This window comes from Galeopterus variegatus, unplaced genomic scaffold, assembly GCF_000696425.1.
Source record: "Galeopterus variegatus unplaced genomic scaffold, G_variegatus-3.0.2 Scaffold5521, whole genome shotgun sequence".
Taxonomy (NCBI): domain Eukaryota; kingdom Metazoa; phylum Chordata; class Mammalia; order Dermoptera; family Cynocephalidae; genus Galeopterus; species Galeopterus variegatus.
The window spans coordinates 50,694-74,244 of NW_007731632.1; the positions used below are offsets into that span (position 1 = coordinate 50,694).

The 23,551-nt window shown below is 33.8% G+C and overlaps 1 protein-coding gene across 1 annotated transcript in view; it reads left to right on the forward strand.

The window, feature by feature from the left end:
• LOC103604982 (S1 RNA-binding domain-containing protein 1) overlaps positions 1-23,551 on the forward strand; it is a 144,480-nt gene that overhangs the window by 46,830 nt on the left and 74,099 nt on the right. The window lies entirely within an intron of this gene.

Sequence of the window (23,551 nt, forward strand, 5' to 3'; positions counted from 1 at the left end):
AACCATTTTTTGTGAAAATTGTAATGTGTAGTTATCTTAGTCCATTTGTGTTGCTATAACAGAAATACCTGAGACTGGGTAATTTATAAAGAATAGAGGTTTATTTGGCTTACGATTCTGGGGCAGCTGCATCTGGCATGGGCCCCAGGCTGCTTCTACTCATGGCAGAAAGTGGCAGGCAGCTGGCAGGTACAAGCAGATCACATGGCCAGAGAGTGAGAGAGAGGGAGAGGGAGAGTGAGCAAGCGAGCAAGTGAGCATGCGCGCACTAGAGGGAAGGTGCCAGGGTCTTTTAAACAACCAGCTCTTGCAGGAACTAATAGAGTGAGAACTCACTCACTACCCCTCCTTCCCCAGGGACAGCATTAATCCATTCATGAGGAATCCACCCCCATAACTCAAACAGCTTCCAGCACTGCCACATTGGCAATCAGATTTCCACATGAGTTTTGGCGGGGCCAACACTTCCAAACCGTATCAATAGTCTTATACCTATACACTTTATATACTGACAAATTAATACTATTTTTATTGTTTTTGTGGAAGTATGTGCTCCTGCAAGCAGTTTTAAACAGTGTAGAATAATCTAAAGAACAACGCGGAAAATTATGTGTACCTCACCTTCCAAGGGTAACAATTGTTATTATATTAGTGAACATGAATCTAGATTCATATCTCTGTTATGTATGTGTGTGTTACATAATTTAACATTAATGGATATGTGTTTTTTCCTCCACTTATTAATGTGTTACAGATAAATATCATTTTTAAGGAATCTCATCATTTTTAAGGACTGTCAAATAGTATTTAATTGTGTGTGCATATTTTATGGTACTTTTTCAGAATATGGATTTTTTTTTGCAGGGGTACTGTTAAGACACAGATTCCACCTCTTAAAACATCTCCAACTGCTACTTATCCTTAATAATTATTTTTGGAAAAGAATATTGTACTGTCTTATATTTTTGTTTATATATTTGGAATGTTTATTTTTTCCCCATCTTAAGAGCAAAAGATTCTTATTTTTACCCTTGATGCAATCTGTATATTAAGTAGTTTTATCTCAAATCCAATTTTGGAATTGAACACACTAAGTTCCTGGCACTTTGGAATGAGCTTATTAGATCTCCTGTTTCTTTCCCCTGTGTTTAAAGTCAAGGTTGAATACTTGACTAGAAGTGCTTTTAGGATGGAAGAAAAGATAGGTGACCCAGGACAAGGCAGGGATTGCTGAAGAACATCACAGTTGCACAAAAAGATTCCCTTTAGATTGTGTCTCTGGGATTTGTTGTGGAGCATATCAGCCAGCATGCCCAGGGATTTTGAAAAGGTGAATTTATGACCTGCCTAATGATGAGATTAAAAAAATTTTTTTTGACAGTGGTCTTTATAGAGATGACTTAGAAATATCATAATATGTAAATGATCTTTCAGGTCTTTCATGGCTGCTGATTTTCTTTCTTCACATTATTTATTTTGGTTTTCATGCTTAGCCAATCACAGCAGTAATCCAGTGAGATAGAGAAGGAGAAAGAAGAATCACAGTGATTGCTGAGGCGTTCTGATGGCAGTAGTGGAGTCTCTGCCTCCTTAGGAGGTGGTACAGTGCTAAATCGAAGAGCACAGACTTCAGAGTCATACAGTCCTAAGTTTGAACCCCAGCTCTGCTTCTTGCTAGCTGGCTGAATTTGGGCAAGTTCCTTAATCTCTCTGAGCTTCAGTTTTCTAATTAGTAAAATGAGAATAATAATATCTGCTTCTCAGGAATGTGTGGATTGAATGAAATATCCATACTGTGTTGAACATAGTATGTGTTTAAAAATAGTGGTTAAGAATAAGGGCTCTTGAATCAGACTGTTCATTTCCCAACTCTACCACTTACTAGTTGTAAAACCTTCAGCAAATTACCTAACCTCTCTGTACCTCAGTTTCCTCAGCTGTTATATAGGATAATATGTTTATTATTTAGGTTAAATAAATTAATACATATGTAGGACAATAGTGTCTGATTCTATAAGCTGTAAGTGCTAAGACTTAGTAGCTAATAATAATAATACTTACTTAGTTCAGAAGTGGTTCCACAGTATATGTCTAGTAGTATATAATTTATTCTCTCCTGTCCTGAATTTTCACTGAATTTGCTGTTCTTGAGCTTGAAGCACTACTAATTTCTAAATGTCTCAGTCATATTGCTCACTAGTGTGTTTTCTTATGAGATACAGAAATTCCTTTTGAAATTTAAAGAGTGACATGCAATGATTAAAGGACTGAATAAGGACATTTGATAAAGAATATGGTCTGTCTTAGCTGTTCATAATTAAGACAGACATGAAGTTTTTGATAAAAAATGCTTTGAAAATTGTCAGTGCTTTAAAATTTGTAAGGTATAAGGAAGTTGTTAATAATTTTATAAGTGGTTTAAATGAGAATCGGAACATTTTGAAAAGAATTTATTCCAGAGAGACTGTGATGAAAGTAGATATTTCCTCTGGAAACCCTGACTCAGACTACTTATTGATTTCCATAATGATGGAGCCAGAAGGTCTCAGACAGTTTCAATACCCTTCATTCCATTTTATTTTTGCTGAGAAGGGTCCAAAGTGACAGGTGTTTGTTTTCATTTTAGCCATTCATTATGTAGACATGTAAGAAAATTATTTTTCTGCCCAATTTTAGCTTGCAAGTTAGCTAAATTATCTGTGTTTCTGAATGGTATTTTTTTACTTTAGGATTAAAATATAGTAGCGATCTTTTTGTCAGATAAATTTTACTTCTCACAATTTTCTTTTTGTTGAGATTCATACCTGTTTGCTTATGAAATTGTGTTTTGATTATTTAGAATTCCTGGTTATCCTGTGGTTATTGGGTGCTACTTCACCACAAAAAATTACCTTGCTTTTTTGCTTCATCAGTAGGTCACCACTTCCTAAAATGTGATTTCATAAATTGGGAATTTGTGAAGAATGAAGTTATAGAATTAATACTCTTAATTAGTAAGAGTTTCAGATAGTTTGTTTCTTTGTTTAGAAAAAGAAAAGTTACTACAGTCAAAAATCAGGAAAATTGCCTTTAAGTATTGACTTTTGTAGTTTGTACTTGAGAAGTAATTTTACTTTTTAAAAAAAATTTGTGTTATACACAATTTTGTGATAATACAAATCTTTCCATGAACTTTTTGAAGTATCCTCGTATTATGTGTTTTTAACTTAAATCATGATGGACTTTTCTTAGAGGTGAATAAAAGTAGATTTTAGTACATTCTTCAATGCAGACTTTATTGTAATAATAGTCTGTGGGTTTACTGCTGCCTGTCAAGTACCTTTACACCTATTCTTATTCATTTCACACAGTAATCCCCTGGTTATTCATGCTGTTTCTAGCACATCATGCTGCCTTTTCACCTTTTTAAATATGTTAGCTGGTACCAGAAAGTTTGACTTGAAGAATAAGCTTATCTTTAACACTCTTAATTTTACCTTTTATCTTTAATTGAGGAGACAGTAGCAAAATAAACTTCTGAAAAAGACTGAGCATTTCAGGTATTCACATTAATACCTGAAAGATCTACCTGGAAGATCTAGTCCAGCTCCTCATTTTTTAGATTATATTCACATTAATACCTGAAAGATCTACCTGGAAGATCTAGTCCAGCTCCTCATTTTTTAGAAGGGGCCTGAGGCTCAATGATCAAGCCAGCCAGTTTATTCTTTATAGGCCCTAAATCTCATTCAAGTAGTCATTTATTAAGGTAGTGGAATGCAACACTTCTTTTGAATTTTCCATCTTCTTCAGCTTTTAAACATTTTAGGGTTCAGAATGAACTAAATTTGTCTCAATGCTAGGTTGAAACTAATTAACTATTTCATTAACTGGTCAGGTTTTTTGTTTTTTTTTTTTTTTTTGAGGAAGCATTCTGGAGGAGTGGAACTTTCAGGGGTAATCTAGCCTTCATTATGTGAGTAGACTACATGCATATGTTCTCATCGTACCTGGACATTTTTTGAGCCTGAAGTGTCAGCAAATGGCAAGAAATAGTCACTGAGGGATTAACTTTGGGCTAACACAGTTTTATATGATGAGGAACGTGGAGGAATGCATAATGCTGTTCTGTGGCTATGACCTTGCTGGAGCAATGGGAGAAATGTTACAGAAGAATAGTGGCATGGACAGGAAAGAATCAATTTGAAGGTAGAGTTCAATTTCTTGCTTTCTCATGTTGTTTCCTGTTAGCTGAGGGTCCTGTGCTCCCAGGGTAATTTATGAGTGTTTATTGTTTGCTGGCTTGGTCCTTCTCAGCATGAGTTCCTACTTCCCTTAACATAAGCTAGATGTATCTTAAGGGGGACCAACATTTCTTTCCTCTAAGAGAACATGGAGGTCCACATTTCTATGACTAGCATAGGTATGATGTAGGCACAAAGAAAAGTATTATTTATTCACTTATATGAATTCTAAACACATATCACAAAAGCTCATAAAAGAAAGGGGTCATCAGTTCCTTTACCAGTGAATTCTTTGCACTGTAAAAATTTTACTTTGTAGTTCATTTAGCTAGTAAGCTCCCTGTTACATTTTAAATGCATTTAAAATGGAATTTGGTATACAAATTCAGTTTAAGAGCAGATTTTCATGAATTCACCTACACATAAAGCAGAATCATTGTCTTTGTGTTCAGAATTCCAGTTGGTTGTCACATGGAAATAGTAGATAGTTCTATATATGCTCTTGGTATAAATACCTGAATTTGGTTTGCCAGAAAATTGTGTTACTTAAAAAATCTCTGTTCAACAGATAAGTACAATTTAGTATGCTGATAGGATTATTCTTTGTAGATTCAGGCTTCCTTTTTTTCAGTAAGTGATGGGTATACTTTCTGAACTAAACTATACTGAAAGTTTCTAAGTCCAGAATTGTGGTTGGCAATAGAGCCCTGAAATTAAATACATTCAGTTCATGCAAATGAATGTAAGCTAAGGAAGTATGATCTATAGGTAGAAAACTTGGAGAAATGAGTCAATTACATGAAGATTTTCTTTCCCTTTCTTTAAAAAGCCTTTGGGTTTAGAAGCATATTTAGAAAAACAGTACTTTAACCATGAAAATCCCTTTGTCAAGAAAGCATGTGGGTCTGCATGCTACTTTGCATAAGAGATGGATATGGCAGTAATGATGGGGGAGAAGAGAGGATTCCAATCTATTTCAGCATCTTTGCAGGATAAGGCAAAGCAAAGAAAAATAGCCATGCTGTGTGTCGCAAAGGGCCCTTGACACAAGTGTGGGTATTTCAATTTGAGATTAACATTGGAAGTCTGTGATCATGTCAAACATCTGTAATTGAAGGTGGCTGTTGAAAATAATTCTTTACGTAACTGGATTCTAGCAGTCTTGTTGATGATAAAGTAAGTGGAGTGAATAGGAAATGATCCGTTTGTCATCGCTTGAACCACAAATCTAAGAAATTTGGTATCTGGGAATAGAGACTTTAAAGGCATCAACATTAAGAAGTATTTGATAGTTCGTCTGAGTCTTTTTATGAAAAGTGTGGAAGGAATATATGCATGGAAATATATACTGTTGAATTTTTGCTGTTAACTTTGTCCTTCACCACAGTTAAAATCAAACCTTTTGATTACTCTAGTAGCCACAGGTCATAAAATGATTTTTTGCAACATCGTAAGCCTGGGCAACTTAAGTACATGCCTTTTGTAAGTAGACTTATTCCATGAGCTTGTCTGTCTGTTGCTTGTATTTCTATTCTTTGAAATCAAGTTTTAGAACTTTTGGGGGAAGTTCATGTGGTAGGTGAACATGACTCTCACTTCTGTGGGTAAGTTATAAATGTACTATAAAAATTCATCTGGACTTGCCGGTGAAAAAGATAGGGCATCTATTAATCATCTGTACTCTTATGCTGCTAATGAATGAGCACTTTTACAAGGCAATCCCAAGTGATATGCAGCTTTTGAAAAACAACCAATTGAACAGGAAATGTTTTTCTCAGAGGATTTTATTTGCTCATCTAAGGCAATTGAGAAACATTAAATGATTTGTGATGCATTTTATTTTCCTGGAGCACCTTTTGCAACCTGCGATTCAATTGGTTATTGTGCTAAGGGATAGGTGCACTGACCTTGTCAAAAGAGTAAACAAGGATTTCATTTGACTTTTGATTTTGGTTTGTTAGTTCACAATACTCCTGGATATCTGGATCTCTAACCTTGCCTTTTTTATAACTGTGTACTCCTAGGCAGTCATTCACTATGAAAATACTTGTGTTTCTCGTTTTTCTTTGTGTTTGTTCATTTGAAAAGCCTTTCAAAAGGAATTGCAGCCTGCATGTGATTATAGCTATCAGTAGCACTTAAACTAACTGCTGAGATGAAACTTTTCTTTTTGGACCAGCTAATTTTACATATCAATAGAAAAAGAAAATTTTTCCTCATTAAAAGGCCCAACTTTACTAATTGGTAGCTGCCTTTTGGATTGAGCTAGATTCCTTAGGGACAACATTGATAGGATAATTTTTGACACTTTAATTTGACAAGAAACAATTCAGGTAAACGACTTAGACATGTGCCTGGAGTGGAGTCTTCTCTTGTTATGATTGTGATACTCATTGCAGGCAATGCCTTTGAAAGTCTGTAGCACTTTATAAACCCTGTGATCCATTTAATATGATAGTTCAAGCTGCTTGGCAGGTCTTTTCATAGAAGCTTCACCTAAAGTACTATTATACAGTTGAAAGACTTTTTTTCTATAAATAGGATTTGGGGGGTAATGCAGTAAATTCTAATCCTGTGACAAAAACACAGCTTTCCAAAGGGACAATAAATTTAGGTATAAAATGTGTAAATTTTATGCCCCTGTATTTAATTATGTTAGTGTACACCTTTCTAACTCTAAATATTATTTGTTTTAATAATTTCTTCCTGGCATTTGAAAATGGTAAAATAGACTAATTTCAGTTACAAGGTTTTGGGTTTTTTTGTTTGTTTTTTGGGGTTTTTTGCTGTTGTATATCTCCATATAATGGAAAACTTACATTTTTAAGTAACAGAGCTAAAGCTTGAAGCAAATATAGAGTGAACATACACACATAAGCGTGCGTGCTATTTATTTCTGAAAAATTATCTGTAGACTAATTTCAGTTACAAGGTTTTGGGGGTTTTTTTGTTTGTTTTTTGGGGTTTTTTGCTGTTGTATATCTCCATATAATGGAAAACTTACATTTTTAAGTAACAGAGCTAAAGCTTGATGCAAATATAGAGTGAACATACACACATAAGCGTGCGTGCTATTTATTTCTGAAAAATTATCTTAGAAATCTGCATTTTTCCAAGTATTTGGGGAAAGTATTTAAGTGGCCAAATTGGAAATGGAATAGGTGTTTGAAAAATATGTAGTAACACAGGCCTAGTTTCTAAACTGGAGAAATATGTTGAAAGAAAAGGGAAAAGTGACTTTTAGTTTCTTCTTTGTGTTGTGCGTGTGTTTCTAATATGTAAAGTTTTGTTTTTTAACCACTAGATAAGGTTAGAAATTGATACTCTTAAACTTGCTCATGATAATAGTGATTTATTCTAGGTGAGGAAAACACATTCATTTTACTACCAATATACTCTCCTGAGATTAGGGTGGGTGGGTGATTTGGAGAAGTAGACTGCTTAGTGTTGTTACATTCTGTTACTTCTTTACAAGCCGTTGTGAGTGTATCCTATGTATTTTAGTGAAAAAGGAAAGTTTTAATGGATTTGCTGGTCATATACATAGGCATGCTAGTGCATGTTCTTTCCACACACACACCCCTCTCCCTCTCTCCCCGTCTCCTCCTCCCACTCCCCCCTCTTCTTCCCTCCCCCCTACCCCCCACCATTGCAAACGTCCATCTCCTTTTCTTTCCTCCCTCCCTCTCCCTTTTTCTTTTCTCTCATTTAAATATGGGGAAAGGTTAACATCTTTCCTATCATTATGTAAGAATTTCTATGACTGAATAATTTGTTTTGTTTCATGATGACTTATGATTTAAATCATTTTTACATTTATTTTTATTAAAATTGTTTATTATGTTTAGCAATCCACTGGTTAAAATTGCTTATAAAGAAGAAACACTACTATTCAAACTTCTAAGAAAAAAAAGTTATAAGAATGAAAAAGTCAAAGTTAACATACCATATCACACACTTGAGTTTGTATTCTAACATCTTTTTGTTAATGTTTTTTAACTTTCAAATGGAAATGATGTTGGAATGTGACTCCAAGCGTGTGATATGCTACATTAATATTACTTTAGAGATTGTAATTTTACATATAATTGTAATTGTCCTAAATTTGAGTTAGAAAACTTGAGAAATTAACAGGAAAAATTCATTGGAAACCTTTGATATAAAATATATTTTTAGAACAACATGAAGTGCTTTAAAATTTACTTTGGAATGGAGACTTCATACTTAAAATGAACTTAAGGGAAATGAAGTAATTTTAAATGTTCTTTCAGCCATTTTGTATAGGTACTGTTAGAGGTGATATCCAGCACTGGGGAATCAGGAAGTCTGTAGTTTGAATTCTTTAGGATCAGATTATATTGTAGATTTTTTTACACATGGTGTTAAAGTACATATTAAGTGATGGCTATAACTTTTCTTTTCCTATCTACCTTTGGGAATTTCAAGAACATGTCTTTAGCTTTCTTCTACTTTGTGTTATTTTTATATTTGTTTTTAATTTTGAAAAATATATACCTTTTAAATTATAGTGTAACTAAATATCTGATAACCTTCTAAATTTTTTTAGTATATTGTGTTTTTAATATTATATAAATATCTCCTGGCCAGGTTTTAACAATTAAGGACAGGAAACTGTAAGAAAGAATGGGGAGATGTCATTACTTTTTAAAAATTATTTTAATATTTTCATGTACATTTTTGTGGGTACAGTGTATTTCAGTACATGAAAATACTGCACAATGATTCACTTAGGGTAGATAGTATTGTTTTGTAAGATGTCATTACCTTAGATCAGATTAGACCAAAAGGTTACGTTTATTCATTTGTTGGTTTTAGGCTCTTTTTTTCCTGCCACTTATTATTTCATCTTAACATTGAGAATTGTTGAGATAAAACATATTTGCCAAAAGTTAGGCCTAACAATTAAATTTTTAAAATGAGATTAAAAAAAAAAAAAGATTTAGAAGATTTTAGTGGCTTGAAGGGAGAATTGACTTTATATAGAATAATTTACTTTTAAGTTTCAGAGAATGTTTAGTGATCTCAATAACCATAATCTTCTGTGGTTCAGCTTAATCAAAGAGGTCGCAGTGAGTGTCATTAGCCAAATTACATTCAAGTGCCCTAGTTTGTCTGTCTGCTTTTCTGTGGACTGAAAAAATTGGTGACCGTTACTATGACTGTATAACAGCATTTTGAGTTATTTGTGTCTGGCTTGTTTTAGTCCTGGTTATATTTCAGCTGATATACCTTCCAAGTATGATTCTAAGGTAAAGCCTGTCTATTTCATGACTCTGTTTGCCATTTGCATGATTTTGAGCAATAAACATTCTTTGACAGCAGCATAGCACTGTTTTTACCGACACTCATCTTTACTATACTCCAAACATGAGCACAAATTAGTTTTTACCCATATTAATGAAAAAACATATCCCTCTATTTCAATGTGTAAAACAGAAAAACATGAGATGCTGGGAAGTCTGGAATCAATTAAGTCAGCAAAGTACGTAGGAAAAAACAGCAGACGTGGAAATTATATCAAAATAACGTGTTTTACAGATATGGAAACCTGCAGACTAAATAGTGAACAAGATATTAAATTAATTTGGAATATTGTACTTTTATTTTAACATGTATTTAATTTTAATTTTATTTAATAAATTTGATTTTCAAACTATAGAATATATAGGTGATAGTACTCTTAGTCCTTATATGAATGTGGGTCTATGTTGATTGGTATTTTTATCCTTTCTATGCTATAAATTTTAATTGGCCTTAATATGAAGATGAAAAATTACATAAGCAACTGCACAGAGTTGAAGAATAATATTTGCTAGTTGATGACAAGGCAAGACAAGGTAATGTAGGCTCCACTAGACTGTTTTAGTGGAAAATAGGCACAAGTGTATGGCAAATAAATAAATGTCAGTGGTGTAGTCATGGCAAGTAAAAATGTTGTAGAGGAAAAAAAACAATTTTTTGGTAAGAGAATTAGATTATCTGTGTTCTGGATACTTTCAAAGGCCCTCACGTTGACACTATCTTATGTTAAAGGATTACTACCTTGAAATGAAGTCCTGGCTTTGGTTCATGCTTTGTCTTGTGAGGTATGGGAAGAAATCAAGTGGTTTTCAAGTATTAATCTTTGGCCCAGTGATTCCTTTGCATATTCTAATGGAATATGAAAACCAAAATGATAATGAATTTTCTTTTTCCATGAATGGATTGTATCATTAATCATGTAATGCTCATCTGAGTGAATACTAGTTTGTTTAGTTTGTGATGTATCTAACCAGATGACTTGATAGTGAATGCTCCTTTCTAAAGAAATAACTTATTTTGGTGCTTCCCCAGTGTCACCTGCTTTGAGTATCCCTCAAACATCATGACTGTTTCTTAGACTCAGGTCTGAGGAGAAACAAAGTATATCATAATGAAACAGAGTAAAGCTAGGCCTGTGAACCAAACTGACTCCATTTTCTCTGCAGAGGATACTTTGTTGCATTTCCACTCTTCAGTCACGAGACCCCTAGGGCAAATGATTACCCCATGGGCTGCCCTGACAAAATAGACTGAGATAAGAGAGGAAACAGATATTTACTGAGTTGCAAAACCCCTCACCAAGGCTTGTTTACCATAATTGTAAATGTTACAGATTAACCTTAAGACCCCTTTAGGAATTCCCACCTGTGCACAAAGCATCAAGGTGACTGCTACAGTGACCCTCCTGGGGGGTCTGATGGATTAATGATGAACACTGCCATTTTGGACCTACTGAGCATGAGCCCATGACACAACCAGGAAGGACAGAATGGACCACCTCCAGTGATGCTGGCCTGTACCCCTTAACTCTTTTCCCTGTAAAAAAAAAACTCTGAACAGCTGGGGGGGGGGGGGGCTAGCTTACTGTTGCTACTCCCTTTATGCATAAGTCTATCTCCTCTTTTAATAAAGTGTTGCTTGCTTTACTGTTGGATACATTGTTCATTTCTATAACTTTGGAATCCAAGAGCCTAATTTAATCACTGGCAAAATTGGAAAGCTTTGGGTACCAGAGAAGACTCTAGCTGCAAGAGGCAAGTGGCCACTGGGACTATTTTGTTCCCATGTCTCTGCTGCTGCTACACCTCTCCTGGAGTCCCTGGCCTAAATTCTGACAAGGCAATGCTTTATTCTGTTTACTTTTCTCTGATTTTCTGAGCCCTCTTCTGCTGTTTAGTTGGATTGTATACACTACTAAGTAGGTGCACCCTGGAGGGCTCCTGGCTATGCTTTGTTTCTCTGATTTATAAATCTAGTCAATACTTTTCTACTTTATGCTGAAAACAGTGGGGAGAACTGCTTTTTATCAGTTACTGTTAATGGAATAGGTTGGCCCCACCGATTGGAACTAGGATAAACTGGACCCCACTGCTCCTCTTTTTTCTTTGCTTGTTTGCTTGGTTAGACATTTAGTTGAGTACAGGTTATCTGAATAAACCTTCCAATCCTTGTACCAACTTTTGGACTTTCAGGTCATTTTCTTTGCTTGTTTGCTTGGTTAGACATTTAGTTGACAAGTACAGGTTATCTGAATAAACCTTCCAATCCTTGTACCAACTTTTGGACTTTCAGGTCATTTGGTCAGTGTGAGAGGGCAAGCCAAACTTGTTTAATGCGAGAGGGCAAGCCAAGCCTGGCCTGTCGGTAACAATAATACTGTTTATATTAACATCTGGGAACAAAAATGGTAATTGACTGACCTTCACAAACAACTTTTAAGGCTTCCAAAGCTTTCTTATTATTGGGAATATCTGTGAAAAGATAGTTTGCAGGAGAGGAATGGACAGAGGGTATCTAAATACTCATAGAAATGAAGTCTGGCCTAACAGACTTTTTAAGTCTTGGTTTTACTAGTTGGTTTCAGATGATCTTGTTAGATTATTTAAATTTGGGGGTCTCACTCAAAATATGAGATTACTTATATGATCATTACTTCCTTATAGGACTATAAATATTAAAATAAGTTAGTTTGAGTTAGTAGATCTTAAAGCACTTTCAGAAAGCTATAAGTATTGTGCAAATGCAGGAGATTCATGTTATTTACTTTAGAATAACTGAAAGTGACCTTGAGAAAATAATACCACTTGTAGACTAAGCAAAGAATTCTATGGCCATTTCCTTCTCAACATAGAAGAAGCTAGTTTGACCAAATTATTATACAGACAGGACATGGACAGGTGCCATTTTGCTCAGCTATTTTCCCTTTCATGAGAGGCTTGAGTTGAATGTTTCTCTGGCTAGCTAATCCTTGGCACCACAGCTTTGTTCTGATAGTGGCATCTGGCACTAGATTGATTTAACTGAGTCTGAGGTTTGCTCTTTTCAGAATGTGCTCTCTAGGCAGCTTCTGTGTGGCTCTGACATGACCACATGCTGCTGCTGGTTTTTCTGCCTTCTAGCACCACATGTGAGGCTAAGACATTCTGACACCTGCCATTTGGAACCTTTACTTGCTGAAAAATGTCAAGATTTTCAGACAAGATGAAGACAGATACAACTGATCATTCTTCCCTTTCTCAGGAATAGGCTGAGGGCATTTGTTCACATTTGGATGAATTGCTGAAGTGGTACACTTCAGTTATTTTTTGAGAGATCACACAGGTTTTGTATAGAAGATTCAGGTGTGTTTATGTGTTCTTATTCTCCTTTGCACCTATTTGGTGTGATGCTAATTTGCCACTTGTATAAGCAAAGATTTCAGTGATTATTTTCTGGATTTTACTGGATATTGATGAGGGTTGGGGAGTTCTCATCTTTACTCTTCATTTTTATTAAGTTTAATTTTATTAAATAGTATATTCAAAATTTCAGTAGGAAATTGGAGATTTTTGAGGATGGGTTTCTGTTATGATCATGTGCTATACAGATGCACACACCAATGACTGTCAAATCTTAAATAGCCAAGAGTAAGATCTGTTTGAGGTTATTGCTGCTTTGTCTTCTCTTTTTTTTCTCTTGAGCCATCTTAGTTCTAAGTCCAGAAGACTGATTGGTAAATAAAGGACAGGAGAACTGCCCATTTGATGAGTCTGCTCCTCCTAGTCACTGGTATATAACTGATTGAGGGATAAAACTAGACTGGTATAAAATGAAAGCTTAAAAATCCACAATTACTATTATTTTGCTGTTCTTACCTTTCAATCTTATGGATAAATTATAATTGGTTGTATGTTATTGAGTAAACCATTTTCTTTATTTCTCATATGTTGATCTTAATAAGATCAACAGGGATGGTGATAGTCGAATTTGGTGTAATTTAGGAAAGAGGTTCCAATGACACTAATCTTTTTGAACTGCAAAAAAGTAAGAAGGTTGGATGAGACTTTGCTCTAAAAGTTACCTTATTGGGAGCCAGACCATATTGAGAGACTGTGGATCACCTGTGAAGCTGTATCCTCTGGCATCTCTTTTGAAAGCTTCTTCTCAAGTGACTTTAAGTGGCACAGTGGGAGAGGAAGAATAAATATTGGCCAATATTGAAGAAGGCTTGTTCCTTGTAATGTAATTTATGAAGTAGAAAAATAAAACTCATCTTTAGCAACTGAAAAGAAATGAGGACAAATGGCTTTTATGTTATCAATAAGATCCATGAATTGGAACATAAATATTCAAAAATATGTTACAGTAGGAGCCTAGTAGTTCTTCATTTAACAAACCTTCTTGCTTAGAGTCCTAGGTCAATTTGAATTATATAATGAAGGATTCTTGTTACAAATTTAAACTTTCTTTATCCTTTAACTGGATCCTTTCTATTGTAACAGTTTTTCCAAAGAGTTACAGAATATGTGTCTCAGGTTATAGTTATAAAAGTAGCATTCACATAAGTATCTTCCTCTTAGGATTTGATTTTTGGATGTGGATAATCATCAAGGAATAGATATTATTCTGGTATTATTTTGGGTTTCACCGTGGAAATGAACAATCTTGATATTGCTTCTACCTGAATCAAATGTATTTTATACTTCTTGAAGTATGTTTCATACAGTTGCAAGTTATGGTACTAGACAAGATTTGAATTTTAGCTACCATCTTTGGCTTCTCTTAATTTAAGATACAATAGATTTTCAACAAAGAAAGGGCTGAATTGGTATGTGAATTATTTTAAAAGGCCTTGGGGTGAGGAACACTAAAAAAATTACACAAAAATACCAAGATAGATCAAATGTATCTTTCAGATAATATGCTCTGTCTCTGTAATCTTCACCATGGTGCAACATTTATCTTTCTTCCCATTAATTTGTAGAGTGAACATAGTTCTTACATCTTTAATTAGCATAGTGTCAAAAGCCATAGTTTTGACTGATGACTCTGAAAACACTTATTCTTCAGTATCAACATGCCATCCTGTGTTCCCAGGTGGTAGCTCAGGCCCATCTGCAGCTGAAATAAATGAAAATAAATTTATTTATTACATAATGTATTAAAGCCAGTTGCAAATTCTCTTTTCTTCTCATAAAAAGTATAAATATGTTTAGGATGATAGTTCTGATTATGATAGGCTTTACTTTATAAAACGAAACAGAAAAGCAGATGCTATGAATGACATTAATGTATTGCTTATGCAGATGGGAAACCACTAAGCTTTCATAGTTTTCAAGGGCTTGGTGTTTCTTTTGAGTTTTTGAGGCTTTAAAAAGACAGACAAATAAGAAACATTATCAAAGATACAAACAAGCCCTCATTCGTTGCACCTAGGCAGTTTTTTAAAAAATTAACGTAAATCTACAACCCAGCATTTCCACTTCTGGTAGTCTATCCAAGAGAAATGAAATGTCTGTCCACACAAAGACTTGTATGTGAATGTTTATAGCAGCATTATTCATAATACCAGAAAACTGGACGAACCCAAAAGTTCATCAACTGGTAAATGGATAAACAAAATGTGATATATCCATAACAGAACATACTATTCAATGATAAAAAGAAAGTGCTGATGTTACAAGATGGATGAATCTCAAAAACATTATACTAAGTGAAGAAGCCAGGCACAAAAGTCAACATGTTGTATGATTTTGTTAATATGAAATGTCCAGAAAAGGTGAATATATGGGGACAGAAAGTAGATTAGTGGATATCTGGGGCTGGAGATGAGAAAGAGGAGTGATTGCAAATAGGCACAAAGAATCTTTTTGAGATGGAAATATTCTGAAATTGGATTTTGGTGACAGTTGTGCAACATTTACTAGAAGTCATTGAATTATACACTTCAGAGGGTGAATTTTATGAAATATAAATTATAACTTAACAGAACCTGAAAGCAAAAAGGATGGTCCCAGGACCAGGATCATCAGCATTACCATTGAACTTGTCAGAATGCAAATTCTTGGCCCCAGTGAAGCTGAAACTCTGGGGATAGGACCTGGCAGTCTGTGTCTTAACAAACTCTCCAGCTGATTCTGATGCAGGCTCAAGTTTGAGAATTACTGCTCTAGAGTCAGGGAAAGTTACATATAGAGATGTGGGTAGTTTTTGGTACAGCTTATTCAGCCTATCCTGTTCCTGTAACTGCAGGAAAGGTTTAAATTAAGAACTGTTCTAGTAGAGGTAAAGGAAATTACAGGGCAATGGGAGTAAAAATAGACTGGCCTTTCATGTTCTTGATATGTCCCTACAAGAAGCTTTATGATTATGATGTTTGTATACTACATTTGTTAGTAAATTTTTTTTCAGTTGTATGGAAAAAGAACTGGGCTCTTTGTTGCTGACGGGGTATATCTCTGCTTCTGTCTCTTTACTGTTACTTCTTTTCTGTTTGTTTGGGGTTTTCTTTTTGTTGTTATTGTTCTTTTTTTAAAGCTTTTCATACTCAGTATTATATTATTGGGCATTTATGAGCAAAATATTACAACATTAACCCTCTACGTTAGTCATTCTGATTCTGACTTCTGTTATTGGATGGATGATAAAGGAGTAGAATAATTTGCAATAAGTTGTATTCTAAAAAATCTGTGCCATAGCAATATGAATTCCTCGTATTTATTTATTAGTGGACAGACGCCCATAGATGCATTTAAGCTAAAAAAAAAAAAATTATGAAGGGGTAGGAAAAAAGTAAATGAAGCAAACTTTTTTCTTTGTAAGAGAATTTTATTGCTTCTATACGCAACTCTCAGATTTATATCATAATAGAATTGCAATTGAACAAGAATAAACAAATATGGATAAACTCATATGAATAACAAATTGAATTCATAAAAAGAGTCTGGTGTTAACTGCAAGAATCAGGAGGGTGTGTTGGGTAGATGGCAGGTGGGTTGACATATGTTTTTTAAGTCAGTACATATCAAAGTACAAAATATTGACCAAAGAACATTTTAATTATAAAATTAAAAGTGTTTATTCCCTGTGCTCTCAGCTTTTGTATCTTGTTAGTAGTGAACATGTAATGTTTATAGTACTGCTGCAAACAACAGTTTTGTTCACAGTTAGTGTTCCTTTGAGCTTGCTTTTCCTGTCCCAGAGTCAGTTAGGGCCCTTGCCTTTTGCCTAGTTCAATGCCATTTATGCACCAGGCCTTGTAGTTGGTCCAGTAACTGTTTTTTTCCCTTGAGTTCCCTTAATGGTATCATGCAGTACTTTTAACAACTTCAAGTTGGTTTCAGATATAGGTAGGGTAAAAAGAAACAAAGAGGAGATTTTTAAAAAGGAAAGCAGAAGAAGGTGAAGGGAAAGAAGAGAGAGAATAAAAGAGATGCTTAGTGTGGAAGGTAGTGGAGAATTGGCAAATTCTGTTCGTGCCGTTCTTTGTCAGACTTTGCTTCTCCCTCAGTAGACAGACTTTACCTACAAATAGGAGAAAAATGCTCCATCTTCTTTGTCCTTCAGTTGTTGCTTTGCTTTTCCCCTGTGATGCATTTGAAGGTACTATTGAGTTTGTCATCTTTATCATTGAATGGCCGGCCAAGAGCAGTAAAAGTGATTTGAATATAGTTTTTGAAACATTCTAGCAGCTTAGCGTCATTGTGAACATAAATCTATGATGCTAAAGAGCAAAGTCAGATTCTCGGGTTAAATACTATTGTTTATGGCAAAGAAGGATAGGTAATTGGTACTTTGAGGAACCCCAAACTCCAAATTAAAGTTTTGCTTGGCAGTTGCTAATTAGGGTCTACCCTTTTAAGGTTTCTTTTGTGTCTGGAAAGTGTTCTTTTGTTGAAATATTGCTTTGTGGACAAGATGTGATAGGTTGTCCATCAGGGAGTACACTCAGGTCCTCTGGTTGGTAGACTTTTTAAGTTCTCCCAGGCTCGTTATGGATCCTCTTTGTGATAACTGTACCCTTGCTAGAGTTGTTCTCTTTGGAAAATGCTCTTTTTTTTTTGGAATGATAGCTTAGTTTTTTTTTTTTTTTAAACTGGTAATTGAAGAATTGCTTATGTGATAACTGTACCCTTGCTAGAGTTGTTCTCTTTGGAAAATGCTCTCTTTTTTTTGGAATGATAGCTTAGTTTTTTTTTTTTTTTAAACTGGTAATTGAAGAATTGCTTCTAACTAGTTTTCCACCAGATGGTGCTAGTGTTACATACCTCGTGTAAACTCCTCTGGTGTTATTGAAATAATGAGACTGTATTTTCTGTTTTTCTTTTTTCGCTTCACCATATTGGCTGTTAGTGTTTTTCTTCATATATACTGCTTTCCTGGTATACTACTGTTACCTCATGTTTTTTATATTGTGGATAGTGATCATGAAGGATAACTTGAAAAATGGATTCAGGAGGCCATGGAATAAGTAACAAAAGCTTAAGGATATATATAACATGTACTTCCTGGTGAAATTTTTCATCATGCATTTGCTTCTTATCTGGCCTGTGTATAAAAGTTGACAACTTATTCTTGACTTTCTGCTCAGCTACCTTTCTGTTATGTTATCTAACAATATCATAAAATGTCATTGTTTGAGATCTCCTAGAGGCCATATTCAGAGGTTATTACTAACAAATGATATAAATACCCAGATTTAAGTTCAAAAATCACATTTATAACTTTAAGAGAAAGTTTGGTAAAATTTTTTTAAAAGTTGGCCATTATCTGATGTCAGACTTCCTGATCAGTTAAATAATTGTGATTAAAGTTTAAACTTTTTCTGACTATAAATAAATATTACATGATTATTGCAGAAAAATTTAAAGAAACAAGAATGTAATTAAAAGAGTAATTGTTTAAGTACTATTAACATATTAAATAAAACTTTTTATTTTTGTGTATACACATATTTTTAAAATATCAAAGTTGGTCTCATAGCTTTATAACCATTTCTTTCATGGTTATTTTTATATGAGATATAATTTATATGGTTATTTTACATGAGATCAAAAAATTTTACAATAGAACCTTTTAATGACAGCATAGTTTTCCATTTAATGAACTCTTTAATGATAGGCATTTTAGTTTTCAGTTTCTTTTGGTCACAGCTGTGCTTTGATAAGTAGCACTGTTTAATTTTTTGTGTATTTTAAAAATTTCTTTTGTATAAATTCCTAAAAATATAATAGCTGGTTCAGAGAGAATGTACATTTTTGTGACTTTTGGTCTAATTTTTAAATTACCACCCAAGAGTTCTATAGTTTAAACATTTTTAACAGTACATAATTTTGCTTGTTTCTCTGTATCCTCTTCATCACCAGATTACCTTAGTTTTTAAAGTGACTAAGTTTTGCTCATTGGAGATTACCTAAAATGATAATTCATTATTAAATAAAGGAATTTCAAATTGCTTTGATATTGTCTTAGAAATAAGCCATCTCCTTTAAGCATTAAATCCTAAAGCCCTTTCATTTCTACTTATGTTGGTTTGGCTTTTGGCCTTTCATACTTCAGAACAGGTTGTGTCATATGCAGAGCAAAGAATTTAGATCCGTGTGGGTTTATATTTTGTTTTCTATTAATTATTGAGAAACTTAGGGCAAGACATTTAAACTCTCCCGATATGAATGTTTCTCAGAATGGTTTTTAGATAAATTGTTTTTGAAATTTTAGTGAAATGAGCAATGTATTTAGCATAGTAACTGTTCAGTACATGTTTTTTTGTAGGCAGAAAAAAGAAGAAGGTGCTAGATATTGAGAGGGCTTGAGGAATTCTTAGTATGCTTCTGTAAAGAATTAAAAACACATCAGTCTGTATTAGTTTAAGAAATATATCCTGGCTGATTGTTGATATTTTGCTAGATAACTGCATTTTCATTTAAGTAGTATGCTTCTGTAAAGAATTAAAAACACATCAGTCTGTATTTAAGAAATATATCCTGGCTGATTGTTGATATTTTGCTAGATAACTGCATTTTCATTTAAGTAAATTACCTTTGAATTAAATTCTCTTGTTAACATAAGGAAGCATGTAATTAATTTTAAAATCAGAAAAATCAATAAAGCTGTTTTCATATTTGGGAAATAGGGAGAGGGTAGGAGATTATATGGAGGTTTCATGTAGCCTTGCAAATGAATGTGAAAACTACTAGCCCAATAACTTAAAAAAAAAAACAAGCTAGTTTTCCTTTCTTGTGAAAAGAATCCCAAACTCCCATCTCAATTCGATTTTTAAAAATTTTTAATTTCTTACTGCCAGAATGGTCACTGTAGGAAAAATACTCACAAACCTGTTTTTAAAAGGTCAACAACACACAGTCTGTCACTACTGAAGAGACTCAAACTTTGGAAATATCAATTTTGTAATTTAAATATATATCTTTTAAAAAGAAAACAATTACGTTGATCAATGATCGGTTTTATGTAAGTAACATCATTGCATTTTACTTGAGATAACAAAATTTAGCATTATTAAGTCATATGGTTTTTGTAAAAAAATCTTTTAAATGAATTTAAAAGTGAATGCCTCTATATTGTAGGTATTTTACTTGCTTTTTAGGTAATTAGGGTATGGTTTATTTTCTTAAAATAAAAAGACCTAAAGAGACCCTAAAATAGTGCTTGATTAAATAAAATGTTTTTAAAATTAACAATTTAATTATGGATAATTAGCATATTAACATATAGGTCTGGTAAAAAGTAAGGCCAATGGTAGCTGCTGAAATGAACTTTCATATATATAAAGCTCCAGATACCATACGTATCCATTTAGGTGTTTGTCTAAACTGTAGCAATTTGAAAGGCCTTTGGAGTACTGTAATAATCTAGAAACATTAGTTCAATTATAACTGCACCAGTTAAAATCACCTTAAATAATAAATTCTGCTCAGAGTCTTGTCTGCTTTATGGCAAAATACATGAAATAATCGAATTGCTAAGATTTTGAGCCTAATTTGTTTATACCAGAGATAAATTTGTTTTGTGAAATATAATACTTATTATATCACAAATTATATGAATTTTGTACAAAGTGCATTTTTGCTTTCCTCAAAATATATTAGAGATAGTTGGAATAATTTCCCAATAAGCTATTAAACAGAAAGTACCTTATAAATCTAGCCAAATGTCTATTCTTGAACTGGAAATAGAAACGGAGGGGGGAGGGGACATATAGCTTTTGTTCTTAGCAAATTCTCCTGGAAAAAATCATCACCACTCCTAGTTTGATTTGTTTCATTTAATTCTTGCCATATATACTTACTTCTTAGCTCCTTTTATGCTTTATATCGAAGTAGTCAGTGTTGAGGTTTTTCTATTCATTTAAATTATTTAAGCTTTCTGATCTGTGTTTAGTACTGAACTATTTATTGGACCCATACTGTTCAATAGATAGAGCATATGAAATTTACTACACTTTGTATTGATTTAATATTAATGTCAATCTAAAATCTTTGGGTGCAGTGTGTCACATCTGTTTTGTATTCATCTGTTTAAAAGAAGTGGCAGTATGGTATTTGGGGGAATATTTATTATCTGAGTGTTTTTCTTTGCAACAGTTTCCCTCGGTCTATTGGGAATTATTACCTCCAAGAGACAGTGAATCACCCAGCAAATTCTCAGGTACCCAAATGCTAAAGGCCACAGTTAATTGGAGTTTTTATTGACCACTTAAGTTCTCTTTGCTTAAACAGTTGTAACTTAGGAGGCTTCTAGAAATTATAGCAAATAAATCCATGGTGAGATTTTTAAGAATATTCTTTTATCTTAATAATAGGTCCAGCCTGCACTTCATGGATACTCCAATTTTTTAGAAAAGACTTTGTTAGAATTAGCATTGATTTATATTTGAAACAATTTTTTCATAGCTGGTGACTGAATATTCTAATCCTGTGATGGTGTCTCTTAACCTTTCTTGGAGTCATGGATTTCAAGTACTCAATGAAAGTTATAACTCCTTGTCTAGGGGAAAATATGCATAAACACAAACATTTTGTATATATTTTTAATTAATCCTGCCTCTCCCTGCCCTGTAGTTCAAGGGCCCCAGGTCAGGAAGCTCTGTTTATAATGGAACTGAAAAATCACTTCTAGCATGTTGGTTTTAACATCATATTATTATGCCACACTAAGAGTTTTCTTCACTTCAAGCTTTACTTAACATTACATTTTCTTCTTGACCATTATATAGTAGAAGATAAGCATAATATAAATCTTATTTTGGAGAAGAAGCACAATTGACTTTTAATTTTAAAGTCGGTCTCTAAAATTAGAGAACATATTTGGCCTACATATATGCTTTAGGTTCTACCTTAGATATTTAAAAAAACAAAACTTACTATACCTTTTGATCAAAGGTGAAGGAAATGGAAGAGAAATACGCATTCTTGTAGATCTATTGTTAAAGCAGTTCTTCCTTAGTAAATATGTAGCATTTGTTATTTGGCACAGAAATATGGGTTTTCATTTTAATGAGAGGTCGTGAAACTATTTAGGAGTTACCTGACTGTGCTGGTTAAAAGCTCAGACTTGGTAATCAAAAAGGTTAAGGTCCAAATCCAGCTCAGTTGCTTAATAGCTATATGACCTTGGGCACATCATTTATCTGTAAAATAGAACCTACCCTATTAAATGAGATAATGTCTATAACATGCTTGGTTTTGTGCTTCGTATATAATATGCACTCAGTTACCTCTTATTGTATCATGACGATGGTGTTGGTAAGAAACAGCAGCCTTGCTTTTCAATTACAGGGTTCATTTTTCCTATTACAAAATTTAGAGTGGTAAATCTTGCTTGCAAGAAGATAAGTCTTCACATTCCATAGAACAATCTTAAGACTTGGTGCCTTACAGTTGTCATCAAAATTTGGTCAAAAGCTCTCCAAAGACAGGGTTAGGAAACTAACTTTTTCACATTTTACTTCTTAGTGTTTAATTGTTACCAGGGGGCAATACATTAAAAGTTATCCACTAAACTTGTCTCAATTAATTGAAGTGAATACTGAGGAACAGAGAAAGGGAGAGTTTGCTAAGAGTGTATTAAAAATTGAGCCCTAACATGTTTCTGCTTTTGAATCTTGACACCTAGGTGGTCATGTGGTATAGAGTCATAGGCCTTGTGTATACTTAGGGTAGGTGATGTTTCTTTGCATCATATGTCATAAAGGGGAACTCTAATTTAAAAATGTTTGAAAAACTATACAAATGTCAACCATACAAATGTGAGCTGTAAGATAGTGTTCCCATTGTGGTTTATAAAGTATTTGGAGCCAAAGAAGAAAGGAAGAGGATGATTTGTGTGATGTTTTGATTAAATAAATGATCAAATGAAATGGTTTAACACCTGCCTGAAGTGAAAGGTTTCAAGTTCACTGCAAGGGTAATTTCAGACCCTCCTGAAAAGAAGTGGGGTGACATCCTGTTTGTTCCCTTTCTTTTTCATGTGTGGTTGTTAATTGTAACCACGTTATAATAATAGCAATGTTTATGGAAATGATTTTTTTATGTGTCCTCATCTCCACATATCCACACATATGTCTATATGCTTTCCAAGATGCCTTAGAATGATTAATTCAGATGGGAGTCATAAATGTCAGTCAATAATGGATTATAAATACAGGAGAAGCTAAGTGTATTCTGAAAATTTTGAAGTTGGCATCATGAGCGAGTATTAATTATATTCATCTATAAGCCATCTCTTTTTTTTTTCCGTTAAATTTTTATTTTGTCAATATACAATGTATATGATTATTATGGCCCATCACCAACACCTCCCTCCCTCCTCCCTCTCTCCCCTCCCCTCCAAGAATGTCCTTTCCGTTTGCTTGTTGTAACAACTTCAAAAAAGTATAGTTGTTACGTCTTCTTCCCCTCCCCCCCCCCGGTTTTTTTTGTGTGTGTATGTGTGTGAATTAATTTGTTTATTTTTTAGCTCCCACCAATGAGTGAGAACATGTGGTATTTCTTTTTCTCTGCCTGACTCGT